The following is a 17633-nucleotide window of genomic DNA, read 5'->3' as shown; positions in this document are numbered from 1 at the left end:
ACTGGACTTAACATTGTGACAGGATGAAATTGGGTATGGATTTTAGTGTCGGAAGTGTCCGAGGAGAAGTTCGGCTTGCCAGGTGCAGGTCTTTTGAATTGACGTCCGTAGATGACCTGCATCATGATGAGGATGAAATGATTATAAATACACATATACACCCAGCCCCCGTGCCAATGCAATTTACTAATTATGATTACAATTCCCTACTCTGCCGGGAATCGAACCCAGGACTCTGTGACCAAAGGCCAGTATGGTAACCATTTTAGCCTTGTAGCCGGACACTTTGTGAAAAAGTGCATAGAATCTCCCAGACTCTGTCATATCGGTTTATAATTTTGCCAATGGAGAGTGGTAACATGAAGAATATCAATCTGCAGGCTAGTAGTGGGCTTGGAAGTAAATATTTCTGTTTATTAATTATATTTGTCACACATTTACCTCACTTTTGTTACGAGGATTAATTGCGTATGCTAATTGTAACAATATTGCAAAATACTATTTATAATTATTATATAAAGAGGGTGATTTAGCCGGAAATTTAATTTCCACGTGTTTGCTGTACGGTGCTCCTAGATAATTCGGAAAATTGAATTTCTCCCAATACTTCTCTGCTACTTGACGCCACATTTCAGTTGCAGGGTTTGGAAGGTCAAAGGCATTTTTTGTCATTCTTAAGTAATCATAAAATTTATCACGATAAAGTCTTGCATCTCTGTGCAAACGATGGAATTCTCTGAAAGTAATTCGTTCTTCATTAAATTAATGAACCCACTTTCGATTCTTTTTCCTAATTTTCAATTGTAGGTAACTGTTATCCATCAGTAAACTGTTTCTAGTGTACTTGGATAACGGCATTAGTTTGTGACCACTCTAAAACGCCTCGCACCAAACTAAGCTGAGAGCACGGCGTAGAGTTTTCGGTGTGAACAGCAAGCACGCCTTGCGCTATGCATAGCATTTCACGCTACACGCGATACACTATGCGAAGCGCGCTCGGTGTGCACGCGGCCTAAAGGCTGGTAACCAAACCAGTTTGACTTCTTGGGGGAAGAGCCACTATTTTTGGATTCCGTAAGTTTTTTGTGCTCTTGCCTAAATTGTGAATTAATGTTCTCCATCTCGTGAATGGACATGGTGAACTTTTTAAGTAGAGGCTCCATTGCTTCCCTCCTTTTGTCTCTGCTTTTATACTCGGTAGGCGTAACATTCCAAAGACAAGGGAGGGTGTGTAAGTCCTCAATTTTTTGAGTAGTTTCCATCGCAAAACAACAGAACACTAACACGTGGGGGATATCTGCACACTGGCATCGGCGTGTCCCGGGTCGAGTTGGGTCGTTCATGAACTAACTAGTTCATTTGAACGATTCATTTATTTGAACTGGTACGAGTTCGTTCAAACATTTTGAACAGGTCGTTCACGTGAGCATACAGCATGTTAGAAGACGAAGACCTAAGCAAGCACCATCTATTGTAAAATGTACGTACTAGCTCCCGCGTCGTTCATTGAACGAAGTGCCGCGAGAGCTGTTTACATGAAGACAGCACAAATGAACTACCTCGTCTATTTGAAAGACAAAATAAGCTCGCACATAAATGGCCAATGGCGTGCAGTGTTATTGATCACATGACAGCACATCTCTCGCACTTCTCAGCTGGCGGTGGCGCTGTGCATTGAGTATAGTCCTCTCCGTGTAAGGACGTACACTAAGGGTGCAACCTTACCCTTTCTCCCCTGTAATATTAAGATATTGATTTATGGTTACTTTTCTTGCTGTTGGGTCTTTATCAGTGTCGGTAACCATACAGTTTAGGGACCCTACTTGCCGATACGACGTCTTACATTTACCGTTAATCTGGCACGTTGGCAACGTTCAATCACTGCTCTAGCGTGAAGTGCGTGTTGCCACCGCATCGCCGTTGAAGTCACTAGTGATACATTTGCGAGAATATTTAAAGCATATTTTCTTTTTCTGTGGGATTGTAAATCTATTTGGCTAATACCAGGTAAGTAGGATTGTGGCATGTTCGGATAATGCATTTAATAACATAGTTTGTGTGAAATGATGAAAGTGCTCAAATACGTCAGTCTCATGTCTAGATTTACCGGTACATGAAATAACTCTTGCGGGACGAAATTTTGGCAGTAGAACTTATAACATTATTATTTTCAAATCCGCAGTGAACTTGAAAGCTGACCTAAATTCCGTTCACGGAGCTTGGCACATTAGTATTCCTATATGTTTCCTGATAAGCTTGAAGATATAACCAGCCTGCAGGCTGAAAATATGCCCAATAATCTCTCTCCTTACTGGTTACCGGTATTGAAGAGAGAAGGAAATATTCGCGCAAAAGAAAGGGAAGTCATTGGATGTCTGGAACTTTCGAAAATCACACTGCAAAGACTTATTAAATAAATTGCATCGTTTAACACGCCCCTCTTTTCTAGAATATGGTTATAGTACGCCTACTGTATATCAAAATAAAGACAGATAATTTAAGTGAGAAAGTGTGTTTATTTCCTTTATTTCTCATTGAGGAGATATTCATAATTATCTTGATTTTTTTCATCTTATCTTTTATCATTTACTAGGGTAGGGAAACATTCATTAATATTTACATTGAGGTTAGTTTGTTATGGTTATGTCTGATGATTTTAATATGTAACCAGGCAGGTTGGCAGCAGTGATCAGCCTTTACAAAAAAGAGAAAAGAAGAGCATCGGGCGGCGATATTTACTTTCTGGGGTATTTCCTTACGTGGCAATTACTATAGTTGTTTTCTGTTCGTGCTAGGAGCTCCGAAACACGACAATCAAATTCCAAGTTTGCAGAATGTCATACTTGCCTGCTAGCTATAACTGAGCTCATGTTTGTTCGAGTTCGGTGTTATGCAAGATACGGTCCACAATACACACAATGGGGTGATAATGTGTCTGGTTTACCTCTTAAAACATTACGAAAAAAATAAAAACGTGTTTACAGTCTGGCACTTAACGTACTGGTAAGCGTTCTGTAATACACGACAGTTGTGGGAATTATACACGGGCACAGGTAAATAAATACTTTGTCTACACACAAAATAATCAATGTTAACAACATGAGTCACAACGAAATCGCACACTTGGAGCGGAGTAGAAAAATCATGTTACACATGGTAACCGACACGAGACTACGGTATTTTATTATATTCAGTACGCATAGGTTAAGATGAGGGTATCGGCGTAGAAAAATGATCAACTAAAATAACATATGTTAAAATTGTTCATACCAAAGAGAAAATGCTCATAAATGTCAAGGTGCCCAAATACGTCAGCCTCTTGTCAGAAGATTTACTGGCACGTAAAAGAACTGCGGGATAGAATTTCGGCACCTCGACGTCCATGGAAATCGTAAAAATAAATGGGGGCCGTTAAACAGTTCAGATATTGCTGTTCAGAAATAATAGCTGTTCAACTCTTTTTCGTGTGAGACAATTCCTGTTCTCTGTGACTGTGTGTACCGAAATTATGTCTCTAATGAGATGTACGTAGTAGTGGTTAAAATTAGGTGGTGATCGATAGAAAACTATAGAAGTTCATACCGGTAATTTCAGTCATTACTCCCCTTCCGGGAAACCACGGAATACTATCTTCAGGGCTGCTGACAGGGGGGTTCAAAGCACAGCACTATGTGATAGCCAAGCTAAACATTTAAACTCCTGTGTAACTGATGCAATTATGCTCTCAATACTAACGATTTATCATTTAAATAAACAGATTTACAGTATTTACATTTTAATTTAGAGCACCGAATGACTCAGGTATGGATTAATATTATGAAACTAGCACATATGTAGGTTATGTTAGCTGGGCGGTCTATAAAAATGACAGGGTGGTGCGCCCATTAAAAAGGTCCTAGAGAGAGCACTGCAGCTCTTACAGCATCTTCTGGACTCGGTCATCTCTTTCAAAGATCACAATCAAAACTGTGTGTAAAGCTTGTGCAAATGCACAAGGACTGAAACTGAACACCAACTACATAAAAAACCAAGAATATGGACAGCAAAGGACAGGTGATGTTACTTTTAGGAAGTGAATTCAGTTGGTTTAATATGACTGTTTTGAGGATATACGGTATATCATGGATAATATCATCTAAAAATCTAAGCGTACCGGGTGAGTTGGCCGTGCGGTTAGCAACGCGCAGCTGTGAGCTCACATCCGGGAGATAGTGGGCCCTGAAGTTAGTTTTCCGTGGTTTCCCATTTCCACACCAGGCAAACGATGGGGCTGTACCTTAATTAAGGCCACGGGCGTTTCCTTCCCATTCCTGGGTCTGACAAATACGTAGAGTTTGTTGTGGAAATAGGGAGAGATTGAGGATTCTTATTAGAAAATTGTCTTTAGCCAAAACATCAGGTAAAAAAACAAAAACAAAAAAACAGCTGTGGTGAGCATAATTGAGAGTCATGGGTTTGAGTGAAAATTGGAAGGATATGTGTAGGTACTTGGGTAGTAAAATAACTAACGATGGCAGAAGTAAGGAGGACATAAAATGCAGATTAGTACAAGCAAGGAAGAGCTTTCTTAAGAAAAGAAATTTGCTCACTTCAAACATTGATATAGGAATTAGAAAAATATTTTTGAAAACTTTCGTGTGGAGCATGGCATTGTATGGAAGTGAAACGTGGACAATAACTAGCTCAGAAAGAAAGAGAATAGAAGCTTTTGAAATGTGATGTTACAGAAGAATGCTGAAGGTGAGATGAAGAGATAACTGAATCGAATTGGCGAGAGGAGATCGATTTGGCTAAATTTGACGAGAAGAAGAGATAGGATGATAGGACACATCTTAAGACACCCAGGACTTGTTCAGATGATTTTTGAAGGAAGTGTACGTGGTAAGAACGGTAGGGGTGGACCAAGGTATGAATATGACGAACAGATTAGAGCAGATGTAGGATGCAGTAGTTACGTAGAAATGAAAAGTTTAGCACATGATAGGGTGGCATGGAGAGCTGCATCAAATCAGTCTACGGACTGATGACTCAACATACATACATTAAGAGAGAAACAGAATCCAGGAAGGACATTCCGGGAATCATTAATGAGAAAGCGGGAGTGTACATATGAAGATTTACAAAAGGCTGGAGTATCTAGTCTGCAGTCTGTAAGGATAGATGCAGTTAATGTCCAGATGGAGGTTGTGACTAATACTTGTGGAAGTACTGAAATTTATCTATAATAATAATGATGATAATGATATTTACAAAATTTGAAAGATAAGGAAATAAACCTTGGAGAATTAGAGAAGGTGAATCATTATCCGATGCTGTAATGATTAAAAATGGGGTTCTGCAAGGCAATATTACTGGACCTGCAAGTTTCTTTTTATATATTCTAGGCTGCCAGGGTAAAAGAGTATAATTCAGAAAATGACTTGTACTCTTCTCCGTTAGATGGATAGTAACATGTTTCATTGTACTGTTATGACCAAATGAAATATTGTACAATCAGTTTAGTTTTGACTTATGCTATTAAGACCAAAGATCGAAATCCCTTCCAGGACTCACACCGTGGACTTATTTCACTTCTGACTTAGGCTTGTTTCACACCTACCCGGCTGCCGGGTAACCGGTGTCGGGTACACGGTTGTCAGGGCAAGAAGTGTACGAGACGTTTCACACTTGCCCGGTAAAGGTCGTTGCGTTATAAACGGCACCCGGCTGCCGTGCTATTGTAGTAGGAAGCCGGCTGCCCCCACTGTACTGGCCGGCTGCCGGGTGAGCAAAACCTGATTGGGAGGGTAGTGGTGGCTGTGAGTCAGTGGAAGTTTACACATCTAGCCACCACGGTAGTGTCCACAGTCTTCTCGAGTGTTGCGTTTCTTTACGCTCTAGTGTATTACGTATTTGTTGTTATGCCGGAAATTGACGCAGAAAGTTTGCACACTCAAAATAGTTGAAAAATTTGTCGCTGTCATTTCTTAAGTCTTCAAAAATTAAAAAGAATGCCCCTACCTCGTCTCTTCTCATATTGACTGGATTCACCCATAGCAGTCTATTTTTTCTCCTTTTCTTCAAACGCCTATACAAGACCATAAACGCCAGTAATTTATTGCGATCCATTCCAACACGCGATATGTACACAACTGCTGCCGTGTTCTTGCCGGGTATATGTGAAAAAGGATTCCCATTCTTGCCGGAGCCGGCTACTGGTTACCCGGCAGCCGGGTAGGTGTGAAACAAGCCTTATACTCGTTTTCCGTGGCAGCCTAGATACTAAGCAGAATGTCCCGAGCTCACAGTGTATAAAGATGGTGTGCAGTGAATCAAGGTATCAACATCGATCCGCATTTAGAGCTGCCGTCCAGGTGGCAGAGTTCCTATCAGTTGTTTAACTTTTCTTAAATGATTTCAAAGAAGTTGAAAATGTATCTACAATCTCCCTTCGTAAATTATTCCAATCCCTAATGCCTCTTCCACTAAACAAAAAATTGTTTCGATCGTTGATTTTCATCTTTGTATTCATATAGTATGATCTTTCCTACTTTTTAAAAGTCCGTTTTTAGCCTATTCGTCTACTAATGTCATTCCACGCCTTCTCTCTACTGACAGCTCCGAACACACCACTTAGTAGAACAGCTTGTCTCCGTACTTTCAAATTTTTCCAGTCCAAAGTTTGCAACATTTTTGTAACATTACTTTTTGTTGGAAATCACCCAGAACAAATCTAGAGCTTTCCTTTTGATCTCTTGCAGTACGTGAATCAGGTAATCCTTGTGAGGGTCCCATACACTGAAATCTTATGCTTTGTGAATTCTTAGAAGTTTTTTTTTCGTGTGGCTATTTGTAGCCGAGTGCAGCCCTTGTACGGCAGACCCTCCGATGAGGGTGGGCGGCATCTGCCATATGTAGGTAACTGCGTGTTATTGTGGTGGAGGATAGTGTTATGTGTGGTGTGTGAGTTGCAAGGATGTTGGGGACAGCACAATCGCCCAGCCCCCGGGTGACTGGAATTAACCAATGAATGTTAAAATCCCCGACCCGGCCGGGAATCGAACCCAGGACCCTCAGAACCGAAGGCCAGTACGCTGACCATTCAGCCAACGAGTCAGACATTCTTAGAATGTGACTAATAGGTACACTCCTGCACATACTACTCCAACTCCTATATACCCTCGAAACCATATGTAGAGATCTGTAACTTTTATTTACAATCCTGTGTTTTGATTACCTCAGTGAAGATTTTTCTTATATTAACACCCAAGTACTTAGTGATCCCCATGAGGTACTTCCACTTTTTCAACATTTTAATAATTGTGATGTCAGCGTGTGGTAACACTGCATGCATGCACATGTGTGTAAAGACGTATCTCTAGAAGCGCCACGTAACATTGAACACACGGGGCCGAAGCAGGTTAGTCTGCTGTGGCCAGTTAAACGTAGTGCATGTGAAGACTTGTATCATAGTGCAGTGGAGCAACGTGTAAGCATAAAATTTTGTTACAAATTGGGTAAGGCGGGGACACATGCGATATTGGTGCAAGGGCACGGAACAGAAGCCGTAAGTAGAAAATGTGTTTACGACTGGTTCAAACGCTTTTGGGTTGGACAGGAAGCATTTTATGATGCACCACGTCCGGACGACTGTCAACGAGTAGAAGTGCTGAAAACATCGAGCAAATGCAACAGTTGCTGCACAAACTACGTGAGTGTGTCTGAGAAGGATATTAGGGATTTTGCAAGGACATTGTAAACACTATTCACAAACATTTGGGTAAGCGGAAAATCTGTTCTGCATTTGTGCCGCGCACATTGACTGATGATCAAAAGGCAACACGGATGGAAATTGCTGCACAGTTCATTGATACGTGTGACCTAGATCCATCTTGTATGAAAACCATCATCACAGGTGATGAGAACTGGTGCTACCAGTTTGATTCGGACACCAGGCGACAGTCAGTGACATATTTACCGTGTTCCCCACATCCTAAAAGGAATTGCCTCCATAAGTCCAGGATCAAAACACTGCTGATCGCCTTTTGTCGACAGCAGTGGCGGTGATCCACCAGGATTTCGCACCAGGGGGGGGGGGGTCAAAACTGTCGATGCTGAAATCTATGAGAACATTTTGAAATGGTTACTGCTATGCATCTGAGGTGTTCGACAGAGTTGTACAGGATGAAAAATGTAGTCTCCTCCGCGACAACGCCCGCCCGCACACTACGATCCATGTGCGCAACTTCATGGCTAAGTAACCCGTAAATGTTCACGAACACCCACCTTACAGTTTGATCTGGCACCTGAAGATTTTTTTTTTTTGCTTCCCCACATCACGGGAATACTGAAAGGCACAAAATGTGCTGACATACTGGACATCCTGAAACTGTGATATCGGTCTTTCGATCGACTTCAAGAAACACTTTCCCAGAAAGTTTCCAGCAGCTGCATACCAAACCAAAATCCACGGCGCAATAGCCTGAAAGGTCGTGGTCTACCAAGCGACTGCTGCTCAGCCCGAAGGCCTGCAGATTATGAGGTGTCATGTGATTGGCACGATAAATCCTCTCCGCCGTTATTCTCGACCTTCAGGATCGGAGCAGCTGCATACACTTTGCCAAAATGGTATTGTTTTGTAACTTCAGTTTTCCTTGTGTTATGGTATCATTAACCGGTCTTTGTAGATTCATCCTGTATGTTACGTCCAACTTTTGAATACGATATCCTGAGTCCGCCCAGTTTTCATTCCTGTACAACAACGTTGCTCTAGAAACACACCGGTGTAAAAATAGCTTTTTCTGGGAGCTGACTGTTATAGAATACTGTTGATTATAACTGTGAACTCCTGCCTTTCTTCTGCTGCACCTTGATTTAGTCTCACTATACTACCATCCTTTGAGAATATAGATCCGAAGTAATAGAACAGTTGCTGGCACAAACTACGTGAGTGTGTCTGAGAAGGATATTAGGGATTTTGCAAGGACATTGTAAACACTATTCACAAACATTTGGGTAAGCGGAAAATCTGTTCTGCATTTGTGCCGCGCACAGTTTTGTATTTCCAACCTGACTTTCAATTCTGTAATATTTCTTCACTTTAACCTTGAGAATGCTAATTTCTTATTATACTCACTGCACGTATTTTCAAGTTCAGGCTCTCTGTACAGTTTGGCATTAAGACAGAGTAGTCGCCATAGGCCAATCTGCTTGCTACATTAACACCTATTTGAATCCCTCCCTGCCACTTGTACCCTTCAGTAGATGATCCAATATAAATTATGAACAACAAAGGTGAATGATTACATCCTTTTCTAACCCCTGTAAATACCTTGAACCAAAACCTAATTCTACCATTAATTCTCAGTACAATCCAACTGTCAACCTAAATGCCTTTGCTTGCTTTTAATTACCTACCTTTTATTCCATAGTCCTCCAGTACAGTGAACATCTTTTCTCTTGGTAACTTAACTCTGACATATGTCTTCTCTAGATCTACAAAACGTAATCATAACTATCTGTTGTTCTTGTAGCATTTTTCATTTACCTGGTGCATACTGAAAATGTGACCGTGACAGCTCCTCTGTGGTCTAAAACCACACTGGTTTTCAACCTACAGTGGGTGATATTGATGTTACTACGTGGTTAGTTGCTACGCATGCATGACGCAGGTAGTTGAAAGTATAGTAGTGTGGCTTTTGTACCTGTATGAAGTTAAGCTTACGCTCTAGCTCAACCCCTAAGGTCAGCCGGTTAGAGCAGCGTGCGGTTAAGCCTACACTCTTACCTAACGTGAGGTTAAGCCTACATTCTTGCTTAAATATTAAAGCTCTAAGGTCACCCAGATTTGCACCGGAAGCATGCATGCGGTTTAGGAAAGGACAGCCAGTTAGGTTAGCGTGAGGTAAAGCCTGCACTGTTACCTAACGTAAGGTTAAGCCTGTGCACATAACCATAGCTTTCTCAAGCCTACAAGTTGGTGTAGGTGAAGGACAACTGGTAGGTCATGTATTGCTGTCATCTTGCCTGGTAGCTCAAGCCAGTGTAGGGAAGGGCAGCCTAGTGTAGGACAGAGAAGCCAGTTTGCGTGAGGTTAAGTCTGCTCTCTTACATGACAGGAGGCTAAGGAGTGCAGGTTCCAACTTTTCAAATTGCCCGTGCGTGTGACATTTGAGCCATGCCCCAGACAAACAAGAAGAGTGTAAAGGAAAGATAGATTTCAAAATCACTTTCATGTAGGCATGAAATCCACACCACTATACTTTCAACTACCACTGTTTCAGTTACCTACGTCACAGCCTCCAGATAAAAATATATCTTGCAAAGCCAAGTTTTAGTCTAGACAGTTCGATGCAGGTTCTCGGTAACGATAGGATGATGTAATGGTGTGCAACGTGGTTAGTTACGCATGCGTGATGTAGGTAGTCGAAAGTATAGTGGTGTGGATTTCGTACCTATATGAAGCCTACGCTCTTGCTCCGCGTTAACCCTCTCACTACTGGTGTACATGATCATGTACATCAATTTCTACAGCTATTCTATTAGTGAATATGAAGTATTAGATATTTTGACTTCTGTTATCTGCAAGAATGCACTTCCGTCTTCACTATTGTCAGGTTGGCAACCTTGGCAATCGACAGCGCTGATGTATACAGTCAGTTGTTTTCAACATAGCAGACAGAGATCCTTCCAAACCAGGTTAGTGCCAAGTTTATTCAAAATTACCTATTTAAATATCTTAAAAGTTTACAAATTCCCAATGTAATTTGAAAATAGAATAGGTGTTTCATATTAGAGCACCAATTTTTGAGATTAATTTCCCAACCTAGATTGTATACCAACAGTCAAACTTCAATGTACATTTTCGTGTACATTTGTACTCAATGGGTGCAATTATTAGAGCTATGTTCAGTGCTCCTTCGTGATGTTTATTTTTATAATTCGCTACCATTATTGACATTTATTGTTGAAAATATGTGAGTTTATCCATTATTGTTTACTTACGCATGTAATACATGTTTATTAGGTCCATCATGGCGATCAGCTTCGGAACGTGTTGGTATACATATAGAGAAATCAGCTATGCATCTACTTGATAAATTGGTGAGTGGTGAATTATCCGATTTGTCTGATTTGTCGGATGATGGAGACGGAGAGGAAGATATAGCAGGCATTCACAATTCAATTGCACATATTCCAGGTGAGTTCATTCATTTATTTTTTCCTTTTATCGTAACAAATGGTAATTTTTGTGAGAAGGTGTTATGTGTAATTATGGTGTAATTATAAGTGCTATGAATAACACGTAATCAGCTGTGACCTGTAGTTGAGGACCAACCCTAGCATTTATCTGAACTGAAAATGGGAAACCACAGGAAACTATCTTCTGGCTTGCCGTTGGGTGAACTGGAACTAACTCGTTCCTGAATTGAATGACATAAGCGGGAATTTGTAAATGTTCCTAAATATAACAGCCAAGAAAGTAAAATAAGAATAGTGATATTATTGTATCTGCTTTGTTTGTGTATTATCAATGATATTTTATTGTTGCAGTGGACGAGTTGCAAGCGGAAGATGACGAGTCGGATACTTCGTCCGTAGACCATATGGTGGCAGGTATGGATGGAGAACAACTACATACTGGAGGAGATGACCAGCTGTCAAGAACCCATGAAAGTGTCGGGAATACAAATTCCACCGTTACACAATCTGAATTTGAAACACAGTTCGTTGTAACAGCAAAGAAATACATCAGATGGCGTCATAGTACTATTGATCCGCTTCCTGATGATTGGGAACAGTTTGATATGGATTGCAATGTAGTAATGGAACCTGTAGAATATTTCAGAAGATATATCACTGAAACAATTTCAGGAGAAATAGCAGAAAAAACAAATATATATGCCCTTCAAAAAGAAGATAAGAATTTCAAGCCCACTAATAATCGAGAAATTGATGTGTTGATAGGACTTCATATATACATGGGTTCACTTGGATTTCCCCGAATAAGTCTCTATTGGGATAAAAGTTTTGGTATGTCCCTTTTCCAGTCTTCTATGACAAGAAATAGATTTTACAGCCTGCGCACAAACTTGCATGTTCTAAACAATCTTGAACGTAATCCTGAAAACAAGGACAAGTTCTATAAAGTGAGACCAATTTACGATGCTGTTCTAAAACGATGCAATGAACTTGTTCTGGAGAAAAGGCTGTGCGTTGACGAACAGATGGTTCCTTTCAAAGGACACTTTTCTGCAAAGCAATATATGCGTGGAAAGCCAAACCCTTGGGGTATCAAGTTATTTCTTTTGTGTGGGGAAAGTGGATTGGTATACAATTTTTTGATATACCAAGGAAAAACCACAGAATTGAATCAAGGACTGCAAAATAATTTCGGCTTGGGGCCAGGAGTTGTAATACAACTAAGTGAACGCATTCACACTCCACATTCCCATTTGTATTTTGACAACTTTTTCAATTCATACCACCTACTCCAAGTCCTGAAACAAAAGGGAATTTTGGCTGCAGGCACCGCACGGGTACACCGCTTTTCAAATCCGCCATTTTTACCCGAAAAAGAGTTGAAGAAGAAAGAACGCGGATTCCAGGAAGAGGTCACCAGTAAAGACAAAGACGTTGTTCTGGTTAGGTGGTTCGACAATAGAGCAGTGACACTAGCTTCAAACTTTGTTGGGATAGGAGTCAGTGACGAAGTGAGGCGATGGGACAAATTTGAGATGAAATATATTCAAGTAAGGAGACCTGAAGTTGTGAAATTGTATAATGCTTCGATGGGTGGAGTCGACCTCTTAGATTTCCTTATTGGTTTGTACAGAATATTCATTCGATCTCGGAAGTGGACGCTTCGAATTATATTTCACGCTATTGACTTGGCAATTTGTAATAGCTGGTTGGAGTACAGAAGAGATGCAGAGACACTCAAAGTCCCATTGAAAGACTGTTTGGATTTACTCCATTTTAGACTAGCCATAGCCAACTCCTTTGTGCAAGAAGGCAAGACCTTCCCTGGAAGAAAGAGAGGACGGCCAAGTTTGGATGGTGATAATATGCCTGTACCAGCAGCACCAAAGAGAAAAGTGTCTGAAAGTCGGCCCTCAACTCGAGTTCGACACGATACCATAGATCATCTTCCAATACACTCTGGTAAAAAAGAAGCAGGAAGGTGTAAAGCCATCGGTTGCAAGTGTAGGTCTCACTTCCTCTGTGCTAAATGTGACGTCCATCTTTGCTTGAACAAAGACCGTAATTGTTTTGTTTATTTCCACACAAAGTGAACAGTTTTGTGTGTTTCACTCAGTTTCCGCATCGTGCATACGCTGTAAATACTTTGTAGTGTTTTATGACTCGAATGTTCCTTAGTTGTAATTCTTTATGTTTGATTATGAATCAATGGTGCATTCACTTTTTACTGAATTGAGCTAAATTTAACTTGTAATGTGGTAAATATATAATTTTGTGAAAATTAATAGCATACTGTATTTATTTCCAAGCCTTAATTTTGAACACTGCAGGAAACAAGTACAATCTTAATTTTGGTTGAATTGACTCCTTTGAATACATTTGTACATCATCATGTACAATCTGGATTTTCACTTTCGAAATCGATAAAACCTAATTTTTTGGTATTTTTGCCGTCTTTGGCCTGTTTTATTCACTTTATGTAAAACTTTGAATTTTCCTACAATTTTTTCATGTTCTGGTAGTGAAAGGGTTAAAGCATTAAGGTCACCCAGACTTGCACTGGAAGCCTACAAGCTAGTGTAGGGAAGGCAGCTGGTAAGGTGAGCATGAGGTTAAACTTACACTCTAGCTCAGCTCTAAAGTTGGAAACTATAATGCATTTTTAGTTAAGGAATATTTTACGCCAAAGTATTTTTTACTCTAATCGTCATTTAAAGTATCATACATTTTTAACGTTTACGTTCTTTTTACCCCAGAACTTTGAAAAGAAACAGTAGCGTGCGAGTTGATCTATATCACCGATTAGGGAATAATTTTGATACATTTTGAGCTATAAATAAGTTTTCTGCAACTAACGATTTAGGAGATATTGCATTTTAAAATTTAGGGTTTTTTCACCCCCACCTATTTTTTAACTCTAAACGTCATTTAAAGTGTCCTGTGACAATTTTTTAATGTCAAAAGTCATTTTTACCCCAAAACTTTGAAAAGAAACAGTGCGGGGTGAGTTGATCTATATTACCGGTTAGGAGATATTCAATTTTTAGGTTAAATGTTGATCTCTGTTATAGCCAGTATGGTAAAACTGTTATAAGACGTAAATAATAGTAAATTATATTCTCTATACCTTCTCCTATATATGTCGATAGGACCACTAATCTATATCTAAGCTAAATACCATTCACTGATAACGAAATCTCCAGAAAGCTGAAATTAGGAACGTAGATTTATCTTTGCCTTAGAGTGTGCACGATTTTTCAAAATTCAGCTTCTGCCCTAGATTTAGGTCCTTTGCCATAACAGCATAGGCTAATATAAGTGAAAGTCGAATTTATTCTTCAAGGACGAGACAGCTCATTTTAAGTCTTACGATGCGAGGAACAAATTTCGACAAGTCCCTCCCGGACACCGAAAACCACGTTTTAAGTCTCTGAAACCAACCGTTATCCAGATATTGGCACCGCAATGTGACCGCTCTACGACAAAATGTTGGAGAGCAGACGTTGACAGACTCACGAATGAGGCGATCGGAAGAATTACAACTTCCCCTTGGGCAGAATCCATAAGACATTCAGGAAGGGGATATTCTGTGACTGTGAGGGAATGTTATGGTACTCGTGTCTCATTTACAGCAATGCGATCAGACGTGCTTCTCCGTTCTATCAGACAGTTTTTATTCGTCATACAAGTTTCTTTTATATCTATCTTTTACTTCAATACTTTCCACCTTTCTAGACTCATTTTTGTCACAAGGCTATAGTTCTGCTAGGCTTTCCTTTGTGTTTATATACAATTCCTATATACTTTAGTTCATGATTCTCATACCTGACTCTTTCTTTTCCATAATATGATTCGTTAGGCATGGAGCTCATTGCTGTTGGCGGTTTAAAGGTCTGCACACGCGGAAGCGGGAGCGAAACCTACAATCCCGCAGTCGCTGCGAAGTTCGTCTTTCTGCACACACCAACGCGGGAATCGGGAGCGGGAGCAAAACCTACAATCCCGCGGTCGCTGCGAAGTTCATCCAGTACATTACGTCCTTCATGGCTATCTGTATGAGGGAGTTGTGATGGTTTCCTCACGTCCTGTTGCTTCCAGGAGTGAATGTAGCAGGCGTTGCCGAAACTTTCTTTTTAGACATTCCAAAATGGCCTGATCCATAGGTTGTATCAAACTTGTTACGTTAGGTGGCAAACATAAAGTACGAATTCCATCATATACTAGTTTTCATGTTCATCTAAATGTGGCCCTGCATTGCCCAGCAATAAAACTGCTTTAATAGGCAAACTTGGTCTCAGTAGAGGGGACCCACAGTGCGATGACATGGCGGAAATACGCAGTGAATGAAATGTTGTAGAAAAATCATGTTAAATTTACGAAAATAAAAATTCAAATAATGCTTGGATTTGCGAGACTCTCCTCTGTGTATTTTTCTTTCAGATTTCTGACTACTGGAGATTCCTATTCTACAATTGGTCACAGTTTCCGGGTCGGATTCACAACAGTTTGTGTTATTGTGCGAGATGTTTGCCAAGCTATTTGTAACAGAATGCAAGGAATATACATGCCAGAACTATCTACCGAAACATGGATAGAATCAGCTCAAGGATATTACAGAATGTGGCAATTCCCAAACTGTATTGGTAGTATCGACTGGAAACACGTTACTATAAAATGTCCGAGGAACAGTGGATCAAATTATTTTTGTTACCTGAAGAAATTCTGTATTGTACTTTTATCAATATTGTTGGTCTAGATTACAAGTTCCTATGTGTGGATATCGAAGGGTACGGAAAAAACAGTGATGGTCGTATTTTCCAGAACTCTTTAATGGGACAACGGTTAGAAGCGGGCACTCTTTGTGTTCCGAAAGACAAAAATCTTCCTGGACAGAACGTGCCTGCGCCTTATGTCATAATCGGCGACGAAGCGTTTACTCTGAAAAGTTACTTAATGAGACCGTTCCATACAGGCAAGCAAAAGGAGACAAGCGCAAAGAAAATTACAACCATCGACTGTGTAGATCAAGAAGGGTCGTAAAAAATGCCTTCGGCATATTAGCACAGAAATGGAGAATTTGGGTATTACAGATCCATGGAAGTTCATGTGGACACAGCTAAGCTAATCGTTAGAACAAGTGCATTCTGCACAATTTCCCGAGAGAAAATTCAGCGTATTACAAAAATTGGGATCCACCGGAATCAGGACTTGGAGCCTTTGAAAATGTTGACAATGATGCACGACGAGCACCCGTTGTAGCCTTCGCTTATCGTGAGAAATTTGTTGAGTTCTTTGGCGTGCATAACAACAGAGTATAGATAGTTTTAGTATACATATTACATGTATCTGGAAGTTTACGGACGGAGAAATGTGTGCAAAATAAAATCACAAACGAACTGTTATCATTAAAGAATTGATACCAGGTATACGCAGTTCTTTTCCTATTTCATCCCACAACATATCTTTCTTCCTTACATTCTTGTAATCTTCATTACTCATGTCATAAAGCATGAATGTTTCTTAATGCACTCTGTCAACATTTCAGTTGGCATTGCTATTGTCACAATGAATGCGAGACGCGGGAAAACGCTGCATGCAGCGAACTGAAAATGGTTTGCGACAATCCCGCCATGTAGGCGGAAGAGTGACGCACCGGTGTGAATGGATCCATATACCGCTGTACTCATAATAGTTCGCGACGGGATCGTTCCCACTCCCGCGTTGTTGTGTGCAGACCTTATGGTACCTCGCCGTGGTGTACTTACGAAGGGAAAGGAGTCCTGTTTTTTATTTTTCTATTCCGTCATACTTAATGGGTGATATGAATAAACCGGAGACGTGTCTCTTGTCTCATAAATATTAAGACATGTCTCAAATGTATTTGAATAAAAAAGCCATGTCTCAGCAGTGACCTTTGCTCCTTGAGACACAGCTCGTTAGCGGATTCTCTCGGAGACACAACTCCAAATGTATATGAATAAACTGGAGTTTAGTCTCTCTGAAGGGAGACTGGTCTCAGAATTTCTTGAGACAGCCCAGAAGGTGACTCTAGCCGATAGAATCAGGCTAAAAACGTGATGGCGGAGTTTATGGTGGTTTTACAACGGAGAAGAAAAATTTATAAACCACGAAGAAATTCTCTCGAACATGATTATAAATATCTCTACCGTTACCGGAAAGAAAATGTGGAATGCTTAGCACATTTTCTGGAGCGAATACACGAGACATTCATATAATAATAATGATAAAGATGATGACGATGATAGCCATTTGCGATAGGATTTACATGCATCATAAAGTCTAAAATGTTCAAAATCAAACCAGAAATATGCAAAACCGTGCAACATACACTTCTAATAATTTTCTTAGTAATTGTTACATTACTTTAATTATTCTTAATCTATTCTACATTTGTGATTTTTTCTGTACGTTGACATTTTTTCTATTCACAA

At 40.2% G+C, this 17633-nt stretch overlaps 1 protein-coding gene and 1 pseudogene across 2 annotated transcripts in view; both read left to right on the top strand.

Moving 5' to 3' along the window:
* Positions 1-17633, top strand: part of usp (ultraspiracle) — a 589909-nt gene that overhangs the window by 11596 nt on the left and 560680 nt on the right. The window lies entirely within an intron of this gene.
* LOC137500444 (putative nuclease HARBI1) lies at positions 10660-16301 on the top strand (annotated as a pseudogene).

The sequence above is a fragment of the Anabrus simplex genome, chromosome 4, assembly GCF_040414725.1.
Source record: "Anabrus simplex isolate iqAnaSimp1 chromosome 4, ASM4041472v1, whole genome shotgun sequence".
Classification (NCBI taxonomy): Eukaryota; Metazoa; Arthropoda; class Insecta; order Orthoptera; family Tettigoniidae; genus Anabrus; species Anabrus simplex.
This window is presented reverse-complemented; position numbering and strand designations above follow the sequence as displayed.